The sequence below is a fragment of the Mugil cephalus genome, chromosome 12 (assembly GCF_022458985.1).
Source record: "Mugil cephalus isolate CIBA_MC_2020 chromosome 12, CIBA_Mcephalus_1.1, whole genome shotgun sequence".
Classification (NCBI taxonomy): Eukaryota; Metazoa; Chordata; class Actinopteri; order Mugiliformes; family Mugilidae; genus Mugil; species Mugil cephalus.
In genome coordinates this window covers 5,827,038-5,848,023 of record NC_061781.1, presented here as the reverse complement: position 1 = coordinate 5,848,023, position 20,986 = coordinate 5,827,038, and positions in this window count along the sequence as shown.

Genomic DNA, 20,986 nt, shown 5'->3' with positions numbered 1-20,986 from the left:
AAAGTGGATACATCTCGGTGAAGCGCATTCTGCTCATATTCCAGCACCAAACATCCACACATATCATCCTTGCTACAAAAAGTGCAACTAGCATCAACATATTAATTATTGTGATGTACTATTTGCCTGTGGTGGCAGTGGCACAAAGTCTAATCTGATGAACAAAGAAGAAGACAGGCTTGAGTTTTTTTTTTTTTTTTTTTTTGAGATTTTAACCTCCACTGCTCTGGTAAATATCTGCTGGCATAAACACAACCTCTCTCCCAACAAATACTGAGCCCGGTACCACGATGCCTAATTAAATAGTATAAGTGAAACCTGAGGCGATTCATTGCTCAGATTTTGATTAGCATTTTTTAAAGAACCACACCTCCTCTAAAGTTCACCAGGTAAATATTAATTTCTGCTCTGTGTTTGCTCACGTTGTAAGAAAAAAAAAAAAGAAAAAAAAAAGAATCAGAGAGGAAACAAAAAAGCGAGAAGGTGACCTTTTGAGAAGAGAATCACTCGGCCGGATTTGGAAAATAGAAGAGGAGCAGTTGTGATGGTGAAAGAAAAAGGTGGGGGGTACATATTGTGGGTAAGAGGGCGGAATTAAATTGCCCACAGAACTCGGCACTTCCTATCATATTTTCACTCTCTGCCTCTTTTGGAGCCAGGAAGACAACCAGCCAGCAGCAGTGCAAGGTAACCTTTCTCTAATTGATGTCTGTGTGTGCGCAGCGCACCAGGCAGCCATATTGTGAGGGAGTCCGGAGTGGCCCAGTCCTCAGCATGTGGTAAGGTTTGACGGGAGGGGGGTTGATGCAGCTGTGCAGCTTGAGCGATGCACCACAATCAGACGCCAGCGTAATGGGCACAGTCTGAAGAGGGAGCTTTAATTTATCATTGGAATCTCTAAAAACTTTCAGCATTTCACTAAAAAGAAGAGATGGAGGGAGAGAAAGGGGAACTTTTCCAGTATAGTATATGTACACACACTGGCACGACAACTATTATTTGGTGTTCCAAACTATTGTACATACTGGAAAGAATTGCATTTTAACAGCAGCCCTCAACTAAAGCTCCCAGGGATCAATGTTAATTAATGACTACATATGCAAAACTACTATTCTGTGATGAATGCCATTACATGTGAATGGTCACAATCACAAATGTCCCATCAAGACAGTAGTTTACTTTATGGTCCCTTCAGGACATCAAAACAGCATCAGCAAGATGAGCTCCTAAACAGGCATGGTACACAACGTAGAGAATTGTGGTTTCCAGAATGCAATTATTTTCATGCAGGACAACCATCCCTAGCTGTTCTGTCAATCTCACCAAGAACCAGCAGAGCATCCAACGATGGGAGGAAAAAAATAAATCAGAGGATGAGTGGCAGTATCTGTTGTCACTTACTGTGTTTGCATGTGATGACTGCCGCACTAGTTCCAGTGTTGAGGGACAATAACACAAAGGTTTGGACTTTTAATTTGGTTCATGATGTAAATCTGCAGCAAAAGACTGATAGATCTCTGTGTTTACTGATCTAACATACAGAGAATATCTGCTTTGCTAGCACAGAGTTTTAGAGAGAACAGCAGGGATATTTTTGGGCCTTTCCAGAAACAAAAAAAAAAACATTTGCAAAATGATAATGAATAGATTAGGCAGTGAGCCTAATTTTCTCCATTTCCTCTAACATAAGCTGTTAATGTTAGCATCTTAGTGCCTTTGGTAAGTAAACATTACCTCAAGTCTTTAACTAAGAGCATTAACCGTGCTCACTGCCATCACATCAGCAGTATTTTTTGCTGCGCTAAAGCTGGTTGTGAAAGCTGTAGTTTAGGCTACTATTAGCAATTCTGTCCTGTTCATAATAAGGTTTGGGGAAGTTTTACCCTCCAGACAGTCAGATAAGATAAGACTTTATTGATCCAAGGGGAAATTTTGTTGCAACAGCAGTAGGGCAAGACTGTAGCCAGCACCTTATAATGCATCTTTTCTTGGCAGATCGTTAAATAATCAATACATAGACATAAACAATAAATAAACTAAATAAATAAGAATGGAGGATGCAGATTTCTTGCCTGAGATGTGTAGCTTCAAACCTCAGTCTTTCCATCATGGCTCTTGTCATCACGTATAGATTGTGTTGTCGTGAATGTACTGCCGGCTTAGTGGCAGGTGATAAGCAACATGTGTCAGACTGGCTTTGTGTCTTTTTCCGGCATGTTTTTTTTGGTGGAAAACATGTCACGGTTATCACTGGAAACCACATGTGTGCTCTGTTAAAACCAAAGGATTCTTGACAAGCACAGCATCAGGAAATTCAAATACTGTTTTCTGGACTGGACAGTCAGATGATTGCCAGGACAGAGGGGGTTGTGCTACCAGATGTTGGCAACTCTCAAGTCTCAATCCCTCAAGTAAACGGAAACCAAGAAGAGGCCACAAGGAAAGCAGGCACAGCCCAATACCTACAGAGAGCGCAGCCAGTTCTGAGAAGTCAGCTGAAGGGAAGATGATGATCCAGGCAATGAACACCTACACCCTGCGGGTGAATCAGATACCCCCTGGCATTATAAGCTGGTCAAAGAAGGAGATGGAGGCCACTGATATCAAGACAGTCACTGATGAAATAATGATCGAAAGTGGAGGAAGAGAAGAGCAGGAACCATCACGGGAGGACAAACTGGAAGAGTGGCTCCAGCAGATTCCAGTAACAGCATCTGAGATCCAGGACAGTGCAATACCAGAACAGCTAAGATACTGTGAAAGACCATCAGTCTCAGAGGCCTCTGGTAGAAACAAAAAGCAGTTCCAATCAAATCAGACTTTACTTATATAACACTTTTTCTACAAACAGTGCTTCACACAAATACAAACAAAATATTACAGCAACAAACAAACCAGCTTAGCTTAGTTTTATTCCACATAAAAAAAAACAAAAAAACATAACATATCTTAAAATCCTGTAGTTGTGGTAAAATTTCTCCGTCCTGTGTTCAGGACCAATGACTAAAACTTCTGTTTTGTCCTGGATGAGCTGCAGGAAGTGTTAACTTCATTTGAACGCGTGTGGCCAAACATGGGAGCTGTCCGTGGTGCTGATTCTTCCTGCAGATTAGAGTCCTGTTATTAGGGTCCCCAGTTATGGTCCTGAAACTGCCACTTTAGGCCACACAACTACCCCACTTTCTGTTGTGCCATTTTAAAACCTTACACTTCCCCAGGGACGACTCACTAAAGACCACTAGTAACAATAATGGGCCCCACTGCATAGCCACGTTAACTTTATTAATTTAGGGAATGTTTGCTGAATACACTAATTTCGGAATACGCTTGCACCGATGCAGTTTCCACACAACTGTTCTTTAGAGCATCTTGGGCCAACCACTGTTTTACTGTCAATTAGTTATCAACTGAAAGATTTCTGCCTTTTCCTACAGCACCTTGGTAACAGTTTAAAGCTAATGTTTACTAATTAGCATTCTTCATCTGAATTCCTCTGCCAGCCTGAAGATGTGGCTCGACAATGCCCTGGTAACAACTCTGCTCACTGCTTCTCTTTTCTTTTTGTACTTATTACTTCCCATCCATTAAAAATCTTCCTATGTCAACAGCATAATACTAAAACATTGTTTACATTAAGCCAAACATTTTATTAAATTATACACTCACAAGCCACAATGACCGTCTAATCAGCCAATCACATGATGAAATCCCAGGACACAGACATGGCCAAGAGTATATACAAGGGAGGTTAAACCAAGCACCAGAATGTGATTTAAGTAACTTTGGAATGCAACATCAATGTTATGTACTTGAAACATCATCTTTTTGTATTTTTTTTTTTTTTTTTTTTTTTACAATAGATATCTTGATTTGTCAGAGTAGAGAAAGCGCAGGTGGCTTCATTATGTGTACTTTCCATTTAGGGGAGGTCATCAACTGTGGTTCACTGTCACAGCTCACTGGAAAGCTTAACAGAGCAAAGTCGTCTTTTCGCTTTCCCTGCCATGACAAGTCAAAATATCTGGCCAGTCTCCTCTGGCCTGTCATTCACAGACCATACCTTTATCACAGCAGAGTGTTTTGAACCAGTGGTGATTCTAGATCAAAATTACCAGAGGGTCCAAGGTGGGGCCAGTGTTTTTTCAAGGGGGGGCATATATAACGACAAAACAGGGTAATATTTAAGCGTTCAAAATGTTTAGCTTAGTTTATTTAAAACTATGCATTATTTAAAAAAAAAAAAAAAAAAAAATGCATAAAGTATTAATACAATAAGAAAAACATTCTAAACGAAATAAAATGTGCTCAAACCTTGAAACCATGTTTGTCTTTTTTGTAAAATAAGATTTCTCTTTTTGCATAAAATAAAACTTATCTGCACAATGACACTTTTTTCATCTAAGCATTTAGCTACACGCAGAGTTCTTTTTCACAGCATGAGACTACTACACAATCACACCATCTTTATCTAAATTACACTCATCATCTCACTCTTCTTTATGTACAGTAAGGAGAAAAAATAGAAAGAAAGAAAAAGAGGACATAATGTCCTTCTTGCTCCGCTTAATGAAGATAGCCTACTGAAAAGAAAATGGAGAGGACTGAAGCATCTACTCTCAGAAGGCCATTGAAGTTTTTCATTAAACAAGTAGCTACATGTTGATTATTTCACCCCTTTCCTAAGCATGACATCATGTTTACTGACACCACTATCTTTGCATATTCACAAACATAAGTCCAAGCCGTGATTAAGCGCAATAAAAATGGATTTTATCATTGTAGTGAACAACAGTAAAACACGAATATGTGACGTTATGGAATTGAATCGTTTCCCTACTTTGGCCTCTTTGCAGTAGTCCATGCAGGGCTGCTGGCTGTTGACTTTCACATCCAAAGTTCCAAATTCGTGCTGCCGGTCTTTCAGAAGCAGGTAACACTGTGTGTAGCACATAGGAGTCTGTGTAGAACGCTCCGTCACATTAGTTCTGATCTTTGAGCCACTGCATGTCGCCATAAGAAATTAATAAACCTACCATTTGTTCACCACAGGGTTTTATTTTCACAGGGGGCACTGGCCACTGTTGGCCCCTGTGTAAAACCACCAATGGTTTGAACCATAGACAGTATAAAGATGGACACGGAACTTCTCAAAAGTCAAACTCCACTCTCGGAGCGTTCGGATTAGACTCTGGCTCCAAAGCAACAAGACCCCCCTGTACCCCTGGGAAATAGTGTCAGTTTGGCCAGTGCAAGGAAGTGGAGATATGTTGTCCATATTTATATAGTTTGAGAGTTACTGCTGCATTCAAACCATAAAGTCGCAGATGATACTGAAAGCACAACATGTTTAACCATACATCCATAACCATACATGCGCTTCAGAAGAAGAAACACATGCCAGGTCCCACTCCTGTGGGCTAATAACAGGAAAGTAAGGCTGCAGTGGACAACACAAAATGTAAAATATCACTTAAAATTACATTAAATGAAAGCATGGTCCATTCCGTTTTGTTTTCACAACTCAGGGCCCAAACTAAGAAAATATCCCCTACATCATTTTAATACCACCTTAAGTAACTTAACACCCACTGTGTCGTATGGTAGTTCAAATAAGACAACATCAGAACATTCATTTGGTTTTGTTAGTCTTGACTGATAAAGTGAAAATTGTGTTCCAGAATCATTACTTTCTCATCAGAGGGGTACAGGTTACAAAACGTCAAATTTGAAAAAGAAAGAAGAAAAACACACCAGGGATCAATGAGTTTCCACACAGGTACACAAACTTCCAGGGAGTGAACGAGAGACCAGGGCAGATATACTGCAGGGCTTGATAAATGGATAAGCTCCAGGTGTAAAGGCTGATTGCAGAGCAGAGGATGATTGGATTGTCACACCCAGACACAAATAAAAAAGCAAAATAAGGCATAAGGGGAGGAAAACATCGGAGACATAAGGAATTGAGAAAATACAACACCAGAGCCATGTACCCAATGTACCCACTCTTCTTCAGCAGCACCTGCATGCTGCTATTGGAGTATGTTAATATGAACCCAAATTCCTAGTGAATGTTTCCAGTACCTAGTTGAAATTTAAAGTACTGTGGTAGTTCTGAGGACAAAAAAAGAAGATCCAATTGTTGGATCTACCAGCCTGGACGGGGCCTGTATGCTTCCACCACTGCGCCAACATAATTGGCGCCCCATGTGAGGCTGTCTTTCATTCCAGCTGTGTCACAGTAATAAAACAATCCAATAATGACCATTTAGAGTAAATTTCACAAGCTTGAATTTTACAGCAATGTTATACTATTGTAGTACACCAGATACTATAATGTTATGACTACGGCTACATTTTAAGCATTTAAGCAAATTTTAATTGTTAAGCAATTTCATTAAGTTACTAACTAAAACTAACTAAAGTACATATAGAACATATTAGTGGCTTTGTTGGGGTTGGGATTGCATGTAGGTGTGTCAAAGATTGAGACCTGTTTGTTAACTGAAGCTATTAATAACACAGAGGCGAAGAACGTGCCCCTCTGCGAAGACAACTTACAGTCATAGCAAACTTAACACATAGTCGATAGTGTTGCAAGTTTTCCAAGTCACGGGTTAAAACCCACCTGCGCACCCCAGTGGAACTTGAAAACTTGCGTAGTAAGCAGTTTTAGTATAGGGATTGTTTTTCCGGCAAACGCAAAATGTTTTGTAAGGATTCCTACACCCTGGAGACGTAAGTAATCGGACCAACCAGAGACGCACCATCATACAGGTGCTCAGTCGATTAACACTGCTTCACTGCCATATAGCGGCGTTGCAAGCTGCAGAGCGCACTGAGCAGCTTAGGGCCAGCTATAATGCTGCGCAACGAGCTGATTCGGTCCTAGAGGACCAGGTCAATTTTGTGGCAAGGGAGTTGAGGGAAGCAAAGGCACTGTGATCCACGCCCTCATTTTGAATGTGTTGCAGAGAGTGCAACCATTGTGTTTGAGCCGCGCCTCAGAACGACGAAGAACCGTCCGATCACTTAACAAAGCGAGCCAAGTAAGAAGCTTAGAGTCTGGCCCGAGCTAATTAGCATAGCATGCAGTTTTACTTCACATTTGTGAAACTTGTAAGTGCTGCATATTTTGTTGTAAGTCATTTACTGTGATCAGCCAATATCACTGGTTCAAGGACCAATACACAACTAGGCAAACCCCAGTTTGCCAATGCAGCTATTTTGTAGTTATATTGCAATTATCAGCTGGCGTGACGATCCTTTTGTGGCCCCTCTTCACCTTTTCTCTCACACGCGTCCACATACCGCGCTCTGCATCTGTCATAAGTTTGGCTCTTAAACAGATGCCATCTTGGCTTGGCAGAAGCCCGCCCAGCCTAGGTGATTCTGTCACCATCTTTGCCATGTCACTCCCGCCATTTTCTCTTTCTCCTCCCATCTTTTTCACACATGCATACACACACCTCACAATTGCTATTGCTCGTACCTGTGTGTTGGCCGTCTGTATAATTGTTGCCTGCAATAAGTCCTGTTATAATTTATCTGGCATTGTGTTTTTTGTCATGAATCCAGTAAATATTGCCATGTATAACGCCTTTGAGACTGTATTGTTATTAAGCAATTTGACTCTTGGCTCAGCTATAACATGACCGCTGACAGAAGTAAACAACATCGACCATCTTGTGACAATTCAAAGTTCTGCTGGAAAACTTTTGGCATTCGTGCGGAAATTACACAGACATGTACCACACCACCTAGACCAGAGCAGACATCCCCACTCCATACAAAGACAGGGCATACCTTGGCTAAAACCACTTAAACTACGATTCGTGGCCAACCCAATAAGCCACTCCAACCAAGGCTATCCATCTTCATGTCCATCTGCTCTTGGTAAATGTGATTTGATTAAACTATAATCAGTATTCACGTCTGTTGGCCAAGAGCTGAGCGTGTGTTTGTAGTTAAACGTGATAGATGTGTTGGGGACCTTGTCTACATGCACCATGGAAGTAGATGCGCCTATATTATTGTAGCCATTAGTTTGTTATCTACATTGCTCTCATTGGTGAGTTTTTCCTCCAATAAGATATTCAGAGATTGCAATGAAAATGACAAAATGACAGACAGGGTAGAGCACCCTCCCCATGTGTTGAAGCTACATCCTCGTTGCAGGTGGCCCCGGTTCGAATCCCGCCCCGGTTCGAATACCTCCCTCCCCCCCCGCCTTCCTATTTCTGTCACTCTCCACTTTCCCATCCATTAAAAGGCCAAAAAGCCCGAAAAAATAATTTAAAAGAAATGACAAACCTTAGTCAAATCTGCCAGCAGTGAGTTCTGCAGTTGTATTTTTGGAACCTGCAAAAGGGCAGGTTTTTGACAGTACGCTGGATAATGAATATGTTTTAAGGTGAATCCATTTTTTCTCCCCCTCCCCCCCAGATGGAAATGGCTGGCTTCCTTAGAGATTTTCTACATGGAATTAATGAGAAATCATTCTGACCTGTTCATGTAATTATCCCAGTTACTTACACATGGCAAAAAGACTCAATATTCTGACCATTTCACCACCGGAGACATTATAATGGAAATTAGTTAATTGAACCCTAAGAAATATTACATCCTGAACTCGGTTAAGCTGAAAATTGTTTATGCATGTCTCCAGAGAATGAAATAACAGCACAGAAATGTAGGAACACACATAATAAACACTTAGAGAATCCATGAATCTTTTGCCACCTCATGTACCATTAGTGTAATCTGATCGGCACTCATGCAATCTAATGAATACTGATCACAGGCCTCAGCTCCCCACTCGTTTGCCTTAATTTAAAGAGCACAGTGAATACAGCTAACAAATCAATCCCCAAGCTGCAAACATTACCTGAATGAGAAACAACAGGAATATTTTATCTTGATATGGAGAGGTCATTTAGGGGCCAGGAACACACTAGAGAACCCCGCTGCGTCCTGTCTGCTCCATTTGCTGACTGACAACAAAGTGTTGTGGGAGTTGGCAGAGTCACTTCAGGTGACAAAGTGCTAATTTATTGAGCTCAGTCCTGAAAATTGAATGCCAGCCTCAAGCCAACAGTTATGCCATGCGGCGATATCAGTAGGTTTGCATGAATTAGTTGTGCCTCGTCCTACGCCTGCTAGGCAACCGTTGGCATCCAGTTAGAAAGCTAATGACGGGAGAATCTGCTGAAGGGAAATGTGAGATGGCATAAGGGGGTGAGGCTTTATAGGGATGTGGGACAGATTTTGTTAGTTGTTAAATAAAGTTATGCCACGTGTGTTCTCCGCCTTTTTGTCCTGTTCCCTGCCTGTGGAATGCGACCAAGATGCCCCGATTTCACCTGCTTTTCAAATACAAAGAACATTAATATCAACTTCCATTGTTTCTGAAAAGTCAGCAAACATGTCACAGGCTTTGTGAAAAATTTCTGTTTGTGAAATTTAATACCACAGGAGGGCCATTCATAAACAGTCAACGTGTCTGCGTTTAAAGGCAGGGATGCATGTGTGTCAATTTTAAAGGCACCACTTATCTCAACATGCGTCTCTGTGTATCCCTGATGCATTCAAATTGTTACACACAAATCTTCCACACGGATTATGATCCATTTTATTATTTTACTCAGATCTGCAGAATGGGGCATAATTAGGTCGTCAAGTATTGGGCGCGGCTTTGTTGTACACGCTCCTGGTGAAAGTGGGAAAAAAAGACGCCAGGAGCAAGGACTGTTTGACCTGCTGTCTTACCCCAGCTCTTTTTCAGGAGGTCAGTGCTCCACTTAGACTTGTTGCTAGCACTACTGGGTCCACACATGTATCCTGAACAGAGGTTGGCAACATGCCTGATACTGACAGTTTCAGAATCCATTCTGCACTAGACATCCGCACATATGGTAGCTCAGAGTGGTCAAGAAGAGCCTATTGTGATGCGAAGAAGAAAAAAAAAAACACCTCATGACAGACTGAAGTTGGAGTTCATCTCTTAACATGACAGGGACACAATGTGACATTGTTCTTATTTTTCCACTTATAGGGCAAGATGACTTATAAAATCCCTCTAGGCAAACTCCTTCATTAGCTCTAATGCAACAGCATTCCTTGCACATCTCTTTGTATCCCACACATGAACTGACAACAGGGTCAGAGGACAGGTGCAGTCCCAAGTTGGAGGTAGAATAACTGTCACACAGGATTTTCCTATTTTGTGTTTGGTTTATTAAATGTGGTTGTGCAAATCACGTCAGTCTCAATATGGCAATTATCCGAAAGGCAGTCGAGAGCACATGTTTACCAGCTGACAGATGCATGGCAAGGTGTTATAAGTTGTCAGTGCCGTCACAGCACCTCGTGCGTGGGAGGGAAAAAAAAATAAAAAATCCATCATATTTAAAGAGGCTTTCCATCTCTGTAAATCACCCATTGGCTGAGCACAAGAAACACAAACTCATGTGTAATTATAGTACAAGAGAGCCATTTTGGTCATATAGATATACATCCATTGGGGAAAGGTAAAAGAAAAAAAAGGAGGGGCGTCAAAGCAGGATTGTTGGGGAAAAAATAAATAAAAATTTAAAGAGAGAAGGCACTCCACAAGGTGGCCATTAAATTGTATGGACTGTCTCGCCGTTTAACACCACGTCCACCATCCGCTCGGCTACTTTTGTTCCAGTGCAATTTTCCGTTCACGGTTCTTGGTCTTTACGGATCCCCTGCGTTTTTTTTTTTAAGCTGCTGTGCCTTCTCCAGCAGAGACCCACCACATCAGGGCACAAGGTCACTGATTTGCTTGAGAACTAAAGCAAATCACAGCCATGGCTGACACAAAAATGGCTTCGTGATGTGAATCACCTTCACAACTCTCTCAGCAGGAACGCCGGGCGAGGTGCGGCGCCCATTCGAGTGTGATTCTCGTCTGCAATGGACATCAAAAATGGGCTCTGTTATATGGCAGAGTGCTTCCTTTTAAAACAGGAGAATATCAACATTGTTGGATCAATGTTGTTGTATATTTTCTGAAAAACCTTCCAGTGCAGCAGTAAAAGCACCATAGGATTAACTAAACCAACCGCATCAGTGCTATACATGTTAAATCTAAGCTTTGCAGAAGAGAGTAGTCTTGCGTGTCTCATGGAGAACATTTTAAAGAAACGCAGTCTCTATTTACCCAATTTGTCATTTCAGTACGAAAGTTCATCTGCATGCAGCCATTAGTGTGTGATGTTGTTTCCTCTGCAAGCTCCCGTCTCCTACTGAGAGAGAGAAAATGATATGACTCGAGCTGTAGTTACACCCTCCATGACAAACGGCTCCCTTATGAAAACGCATCCACAATAAAACACATCTCAAATGCAACCACACACCATTCATACATAACTGCAGGGGCAACGCATCCCCGTCTTCTCACCAGGGGTTGTTTTGACTGGTCGACTTTACTGCTGCGCCAAGGCGCCTCGAGCAGGAAATCAACTAGTCACGGTCACGTGACAACATGTGCGCCTCCTAGAGGACAGGTGAGGAGTCCAGTGGGTCGTGGCAGCAGACTAGCAGCAGTTCATGAAGTGAGTGGAAATACTTTACTGGAGACATGGAGAATATGTCAGTCCTGAAATACGACAAATGTACTACTGCGATGTACACTCATCTGAAAAGACAGAGGAACGATCCAAATCTGTCAGTTAACAACGTCACTTTTGTCTAAAGTTACAAGACCTTTACCTACTAAACCATCAAAAGATTTGAGAGATACATTGTTTTTTTTACCAGCTGGTACCATGAAATGCTATCGACGGTGCCGATTTATATAGGTTGCAGTATTGTATTGATGAACTCTTGTCTCTATGTTCATTTCTGTTGTGTTCTGTTAGTGGACATTGTTGCTGTGGTTGTAGAGCCTGTTTTGGTTTCGTGTTTTTCCCCCCTTGAGCGAGAGCCACATACTGTCTGATGGTTTATGGTGTTGATATGGTTTACGGCCGACAGCGTTCAAACTTCATTTACGTTGCAGAAAAGCTGCCATGGCTTCTTTTGTGTTTAACTTTACAATATGTATTCAGGTAAAGAACATGAGTTTCATTGTTGCAAAGCATTGCTTTCTACAGTGTTTGTGTGACATCATTTTTCACCACGTATAAGTCGACTTTAAAAACTTATTCAACCCCTACCATCCATCCATCCATCCATCCATCCATCCATCCATCCACTGCTCATTTTCTAATGGCAGGTGCATTTTAAAAGAAAACATGATAATATACCTCATCATTGAGGATGTGTTTTAACTGTGTAGGTGCGCAGACAAACGTTAAACACCCACATGTAGTATTTCAGTGTGCTGCTCACGGTCAGGACTAAAAACCACGATGAGTAAGATTAAGATTTAAAACATTTAAAAACGCTTTAGATGTTCTCTCATGCACACTGCCAAACACACATATGCCTGTTGACATCAAGTGAAATATGTATTTTTGTTTTGGTAAATTTTTCTTTAAGATGGAGCCTGGTTAACTCATTCGTGCAGGTTACAGCCAGGTTTAAAGTTGCGACACAAACAGGAGACATGACGACAGAAGAACAAAAATAATGGGCTACGTTGATTTCAGAGACACAAAACGACAAGAAAGTGGTCTATGGTGAGCCTCTATCTCTACAGCTAGAAAGTGACTGTCTCCTCAGGCCTGTCTTTTATCCACACCTGTCTGTGGCGTCTCCAGGTGTGGCTGGTTAGACTAATTAAGTCCATGATCCAGGCACCAGCCTAATACTTGCACTACCACCAGGCCAGTGGGGCTATAGAGGAATGTAACAGCACATTAGTCAGAGTTCAGATACTTTTGTTTCCTGATTTCTCTTCTTTGTTTCTTCTCACTGTCACTTTCTGTGGTGATTTTCTAGAATCCCGGTTGTCATTTTGTTTTTTTTTCCGTTAGACTCTAATGATAAGGATGATAAGGGCCTGGTGTGTTCAATCAGCTTCTGTGGGATGAACCAAATGAGCAGAGGAGAAGGGGGGACGCGGGAAACGTGTGGCGCTAAGTTTGGTTTATTTCTTTTTTTTAGATGGGGTTAAAGCAGTCTTAGAAATATGTAAATGATTTCATGTTATTTTATGAGGACTGTGTGAGGGTAAATATGAACCACAGTACATCAGGTATGGACTAATTGCTGCACTTGGCCCGCACACCACCCCTTTTTGCATTTGCAATGGATGAGAATTTGCTGTTATATAGTGGCTGCTGGTCCCCATTTCTTTTTTCTTTGTTTCATTCTGGTTTTGTGGGGAGGGGAATCCATGTCTGTCTTTAAAGCTGTGTCACTATATTAGTTTGGAACATGAACCCTCAGCAAGAAGCTGCTGAAGTTTCAATGCTCTGCTTCTTCCTATTTGTCATGCATCTTGGTACTTGTTGCCAACTTTACAGAAAAACAGCTACAAGCTAGTGATAGTTGACTGAGCTTTTCTTTTAAGAAGCCTCATCAAACTACACACAATGATAACCTCAGCATTCAATGTAAACAAAAAGAAAAATCTTTTCAGTTGGATGTAAAAGGACTGAAACGAGCATACACGTATTTGTTAGATTTATAAAGCAATGCATTTCTGCTTTCACTGTAAAACAAAGAATGTAAACGTAACGTCATATTTATCCTACTTGATGACAAAAAGACCAACAAAGGAGTATAATTGTTACTAGCGAGGGATAACACTGGTTTCCTTTCCTATCTGGTATCGGCAATACCGATCTGATACTTTGTGCAAATACACTGAATGTGTCTGGTAAATCTAAAATAAAAAACGCAATAGCTTTCAAATTAAAGCTTCATAAAGAATGTAATTTATTTATTTTAAACTCAGATATATTGAGGTAGCAGCCTCATTTAATATATAGTCGAGCTCATACAACAACAGAAAAACCAGAGGTCACAATCATACACAATGTTTCAAAAGAAAAGGTAAAATAATAAGACCATTAAAATTAAACTTTTTTTTTTTTTTTTTTTAAATAAGAACTACAACAAAGCTTTCATCTTAATTCTGACCTTGTGCTCTCCTCTTCTGTCCACCTCATCATAAATGCCTCATATTCTGTGTTGTGGTTTAACCTGAGGTGTTTCACAAGGTTTGTTGTGTTGCCACAACTCAAAAGTTCAGTTACTTTCGTGTGTGCTCCTGTTGATGATATACATTATCTCAAATGACTGCATTAAGTATCAAAACCATTGATATTTGATATCCCAATCAATTTTGGAACATAAAGATCTAGTATCGGAGGTACCCTTACTTCAGTATCAGTCTGCACATCACAAATTTTTACCAGTTTATTCCATTATCCAGAAATGCAAAATAAGGTTTATTATATGCACTGCTCTCTATATAAAGATCTCTATATAAATATAAATACACAAAACACTTGAAACAATTTTAGTGAGGAAAGCACGTGGCTTGTATTCACTGCTTTCAGACATGCACCAAATGGACCCATCAGTCAAACTCGTTAGGTTTGCGTGTGCTTCAGTGCAACCTAAACTAAACTGGCTTCTTGTCAGCTGCTCCTCTTTTACGATCTGTGTTCACATGCCGTTTAGTGCAGCCAAATTCCAAACACCGATTAATTAAGTTTGTTTGTCAAACATCGGTATGAAGTGGTGAGTAAAGATGCGGCCTATTAAGATGACGTGTTGACCATTTCAAAAATTCTATTACGCACTGTCAAATATTTTACACTAGGTCATTGTATGACAAAATCACAATATATAAGATAAAAGTTTCTTTTTATGCCACATTAAGTAAAATGTCTGGAAATGGTAGAATATCTTTCACACACGCATATGTTGGTTGCTATGTGGTCAACTGAATGTGTTGGTCCCTTCTGCCCCTTTCTGAACTGAGTTGGCACATAGAAGCTTCTTCCTGAAAGAGGTGTGTGCAGAACACAAACAGCCTCTTTAGAACGGGGTTAAAAACCTGTGGTATACAGGCATGGTACAACTAGACCAACTGGGACCTGTAAGGTGTGAATTAACTTGTTGGAAAAGGAAGCGTAAGATCTGACCTTTTAAGTTTTGCTTCTAAAGCACTGATGGATTAATGGAAATGCAGTTCATCTGCCTGGGCTATGGGGCATGATGGCAAAAACTTCCAGTGTTGCATTGTGGTGCCAACATGTGTTGTGTTTTTTTTTTTTTTTTTTTTTCTCCAGCTGCGACTGGGAACCATGAATAGCTCCAAGTACTGTTTAATTTTAGCACAGGACCGCATCGTGTCTGCTAGAAAGGTGAAAGTGAAGATGTTTAATCTCTCGGCATGACAGTAGTTCAAAGCGCACATCTAATTCTGCAAAAGAATAATAAAAAAAAAATGAACAGGCAAAAAAGATTAACGTTTTGGAAAGGCCCTGCCAGAGCACGGACGTGATTTCTATATGAAATCTATGGAGGTCCGTGCACAGCAGATGCCCTCGCCATTTGTCAAATTGCAAACACTCCTTGTAAAAGAGTCAAGATGTGCCAGGCTGACTGTTATCCAAACAGACTGAGTGCTATAATAAAAATCAAAGGGCGCTCCAGCTAAGCATTAGTGTGCACACTTATGCCGTTAACTTAGTCTGCACTGTTTTTCTTTCTTTCTTTTTTCTTCTCCCTCTGAAATGGATTCAGTTCTATAATAAAAATTTCTTTTACAGAACCTGGCAAGTAAAAGAGCTTACGGCAGATAATGAGAGAGACACAGCAGAATAAAGAGGTGGAAAACAGTGTTATATGGTGAATGGGAACTGTTTACAGGAAACATGTTATTAAATGTCAAAACGTATACCTGAATCTGTGGATCTGGTTTTCCCACATCTCCCCAACCGGTGATGTTCTATTGCTCCCGAGAGTATGGGTGACGCAACATTATGTCACCTTTAACGTTTCATTTTGTGAGTGCTCCATATGAACGACTACTGGGAACTCGCTGTGTTTGCTAGCAGTGCATATCAAATTTGACTTGTATTTCTATTCTTCTTTACTGGCTGAGCTGTCATGGTGTACCGAAATGAGAAGGATGAACAGTAGACTAACTGGTACTAGTTTTTGTCATTATGTAGAGCATAGTTCTTTTGGGAAACATGTTTATTAACCTATATGTCAGGTAATGCTTTGTACTCAGTACTCAGTGTATAAATATAATGGTATCTGGCAAACAAGTGGGTGGCAAAACCTAGAGCGAACATAGGGAAAATGTTGCTACATCACTACTACTGTGGCGTTTTTGTGAAGTGCCATCTCTTGGTGACACCGTGCAACTGAATGTGCATGCTCACAATGAAACCTCTACAGAAATGACTTCTGTACAAAGTGTATTCATGCTTTAAACACGAGAATTGCTTTCATCTAGAAAAATACTGATCCCATCAAACACAAATTATATTGTTTTGTGACAGTGTGTACCCACTATATGCTTGCTGCTATTTGTGCCTTTCCATTGTATGTAATTATCTCACAACACGCCCTGTTAGTTTTATGATCAGCTGCTCATCTATTTCATCCTTGGTGAGCTGCAGACACCTGCAGCAAACGGCGTTCCCAAACCCTCATTGCTTGGCCGGCTACGTCATAAATGTCACGCACCGCGGCCCTTGTTCTTTTTTATGTGACATGTGTAGGTGCTCTGACTGGTCACATTTAATCTTATTGTTACACTCTTAGGTCCCATTAAACGCAGAGCCAACACGAGTAGTCTGGGCATAGCTCACGCATGCAGCATGGTCCGGAGGTGTCGTGACTTTTTAAAGGAGAATCCACCCAATCTGACCAAAATGTAAAATTTGAAAGCAGCAGCCACCAAAGTGGTGTAGTGGAATGGGAATCTTTCTGTATGAAGAAGATGCAGCATTTTATGCCACAACTACCATAGCAACACCTTCATATTATACAATTTATGCTTTCATTAGCTGCTGCTGCCATATCACACAAATCTCTTGTCAAATGTCTTGAATAGAGATTCTGGTTTTGTCTGTAAATAGTCCACCGTGAAAACATTGTGTTCTTCTAAGATTCTAAATCAATGGAGTGTTTTACTTTTCAAGGTTTGTACCCTACATGGTGATAAAACGAGCGACTCAACAGAGGATAAGTGGTACATGTTGTATATAAAAATGTGGAAGTCTTTGGTGATAAGATCCAATAGCGGTGTCATTTTTGATGAGTTGAAAATAAGACCATAGCATCCTGAAGGTGTGCAGTGGTATCTGGCACCAGGATATTCGTAGCAGATTCTTTTGTAAGTTGTGAGGTGGGACTGCATAGATCAGACTTGTTTGTTCAGCACATTCCACAGATGCTCAATTGGATTGAGATCTAGGGAATTATAGGCCAAGTCAACACTTGAAATTTGTTGTTGTGCTGCTCAGATCTTTCCTGAACCGTCTTTGCTTTGTGGCAGGCTGCATTATGGTGCGGAAAGAAGAGGTCACGGCCATCTGGGAATACACCTTCCATGAAAGGATGTGCTTAGTCTGCAACAATGCTTAGGCGTGTGGTACATGTCAAAGTAACATCCATGTGGATGGAAGGATCCAAGGTTTCCCAGCAGAGCATTTCCCAAAGTGTCAAACTGTCGCCTCCGGCCTGCCTTCTTCTTTACATCTTCTTGATGCTCATGTGCCCATCGATGGCGTGGACAGGAGTCATCATGGGACTGGTCTGCAGCTATGCAGCCCTATACACAACAAATTGCAACACAGTGTGTTCTGACACTGCCTTAAATTCAGCATCACCCTTCCTTAAATTTAGCAATATGAGCTACAATAGCTCATCTGTTGGATCGTTCCCCCCACGTACTTCAATGAGATTTGGTCGTCCATGGCCTGTAAACCATTGCACCTACCTTGGACCACGTTTGCAGTTTTAGAGATGCTCTGACCCAGTTACCGAGCTATCACAATTTGGCACTTGTTGAACTCTCCAATCCTTATGCTTGATCATTTTTCCTGTTTCAAACTAATCAACTTTGAGACAAGGTGTTCACTTGCTGCCTATTATATACCACCCACTAACGGGTGCAGAGATGAAAAGATAATCAGCATTATTTACTTCACCTGTTAGTGTTCATAATAGTGTTCATAATATTGTGCCTCATTGATGCAGAGGCTGAGGAGGGTGGAAACCGTTCCAACTGACATCGGATGACGGCAGTGGGAAGAGGGAGAGTCGTGAATGAGTGTAGAGAAAGATGGTCTTCCTGATTGAACTTAGCTGAGCTTCATGCAGGTGAAATCTAGAGATGGTTTTATTACATTTTAAACTGTGTGGAAACTGGACTAATTGAGTCTGGGAAACTATCTTTTTCCAACCATATCCAACGTGTATATTAGAAATACTACTTTTTAAATTATCGTCATGTTGAACACCCCTCAGTTTCCCAGAGCTCCATAACACCTTTAGAAAGTGTCAAAACTCTTGATATTGAATCACTAAGAACCGAAGAAATACTTCTTTCTGACAAACTTCCTTGCAGCCAAGTTTACGTGCGCGATAAAGTATGGCAGGTTATGTAAAGCATCACTGCTGAGGCATCTCCTTGGGCACTGATGAAAAGCAGTATATCTTCCAAACAGTTGCCAGGGGTGCTATTGCTTTTATCTTAACTCAGCTTTGATAAGGCGTTAATTTTCCATGTGTGGAGCCTGGGGGCTTTCCCCCCCACCCTGATATGCAACACCTTTCTGTCATTTTTATTAGTGATCTGCCAACCTCTGATATCTTGATAAGGTTGTGACAAGAGATAAAGTTGGTTTCTTTATTTTTTATTTTTTTTTTCCCTCCAGTGAAACCGCTAAGCTACATTTACAGTCTTGTAATATTGCAAAGTATATTGCCTTGCCGCGCTGTGTATCAGTGTAAAAGAAATCTCCTCGTGTGACATCAGTGATGCCTGCAGTGCTACCACAAACCACTGTTGGACACATTTGGGTCAAATATAAAATTCAAGCTTTCAAGTCAAGATTATCTTTAATCTTCAAGGCCGAGAGAGGCTGGGCATTTCTGAGCTATCTAGTCCATGACATTTTTTTTTTTTTTTTTTTATGTATTTATTTTTCCCCATTCCCATTTTATCACTTAAGAAAGTACACATCAAAGTGGAATGGCCCCAGAGAGTTTGAGAGCAAGTAAGCTAAAAGGCACAAGCTCAAGCAGTGATTCTGTAAATACCACCAACAGACTATTTGCAATGGTTTGCAGAACCTAAATAAATTTAATCTTTTGTATTTATAGTGGAAATGAAGGGGTTGTTGTTTCTCCAGGTAATTTCCTTGTTCCGTTACAAACTGTTACACTCCAGAATAATGTGAACCGTCATGGTTTAATTTTGTCACGTTTGTTTCCAACTATGTTTTCATTCATTGGCGAGGCAGTAGGCTCTGAATAGCCTGCTGCCCACAAGGAGTTTTTCACCACTGGTTTTGCAGACCTGGTGTTGTCATCTCCCCTTCTACATGTAAACGTGCTCCACATGTAGTGGTTGGAAACAAACCACGATCTGTGGTGTGTAATCAGGGCCACCCGTGTATAAACTGCAAGAGCAGATTTGCTGTTAGCAACGGAAATAAAGAAAACAAACACTCGATTATGGTGAGTTACGTCCCCACGGTACACAACAACAGAAAGGAAAATTGGCCTTACTGACCACAGCCCAACAGTGTTTTTTAGATTTTTAACTTGGCCGATCCTCTGACTTGTCAAGTAATGCTGTGCCTCTATTGGTTACTGCTGATTGCCAAGTGTTGATGTCCTAAATTAAAACTGAAAACACGGCAGACTTCTACATAGCTAAGCATCGGCATAATTAAGATAAAATGTTATGTAAGTTACTGGAAGAAGATCATATTTCCAAGTCATAATAAATCAGTGATGGTGTTTTTAAAACTGTAAACACATCTCAAACAGGAAGGAAAAAAACAGCCACCTGGAATATGATGCCTCATAAAAAGGACTTACGATGGTTCTGGAGCCAGTGGGAACACATCGCATTATTTATGCCAGGCAAGAGGCAAACTGAGGCCAGAGCGACTACATTTAATTTCTCAGCTGATTATGGAGACAGATTCTATTTACAGTCTGCACATGGGGAAACTGAGAAAGATGAAGCAGCTGAGGAAAGAGGAGACGCAGAACGAGAGAGAAGGGACAGTCTCAGGGTGATAAGTTTTAATCGGTCATTCTGACAAACCTCATTACAGCCAGCACTGTGCAAAGCCTGGAAGAAAAAAAACACAAAACATTTTGTTTAAAAAAAAAAAAAAAAAAAGTCACTTTCTCACAGTTCATGTTTGTCTCAGATTTGTGATTCCTGCCATGGCCTACTTGCTTTTGAACTTATATACACTCACCGGCCACTTTATTAGGTACACCGTGCTAGTAAAAGATTGGGTCCCTTTTTGTCTTAAGAACTTCATGGCATACTTTCAACAAGGTGTTGGAAACATTCCTCAGAGATTTTCATCCATATTGGGATTGGGATCACACAGTTGCTGCACATCTACGATGCAAATCTCCCGTTCCACCACATCCCAAAGGTGCTCTACTGGATTAAGATCTGGTGACTGTGGAGGTCACTGGCATATATCGAACTCATTGTCATGTTCAAGAAACCAGTTTGAGATGATATGAGCTTTGTGACATGTTGCATTATCCTGCTGGAAGTAGCCGTCAGAAGATGGTGCACTGTGGTCATAAAGGGATGGACATGATCAGCAACAATACTCAGGTAGGCTGTGGCATTTAAACTATGCCCAATTTGTACTAAGGGGCCCAAAGTGTGCCAAGAAAATATCCCCCACACCATTGCACCACCACCACCAGCCTGAACCGTTGATACAAGGCAGGATGGATCCATGCTTTGATCACCTCTCAATGCCTAAATGCATTGAATTGCAGCCATGTGATTGGCTGATTAGCTATTTGTGATAACAAGCAGTTCAACAGTGTACCT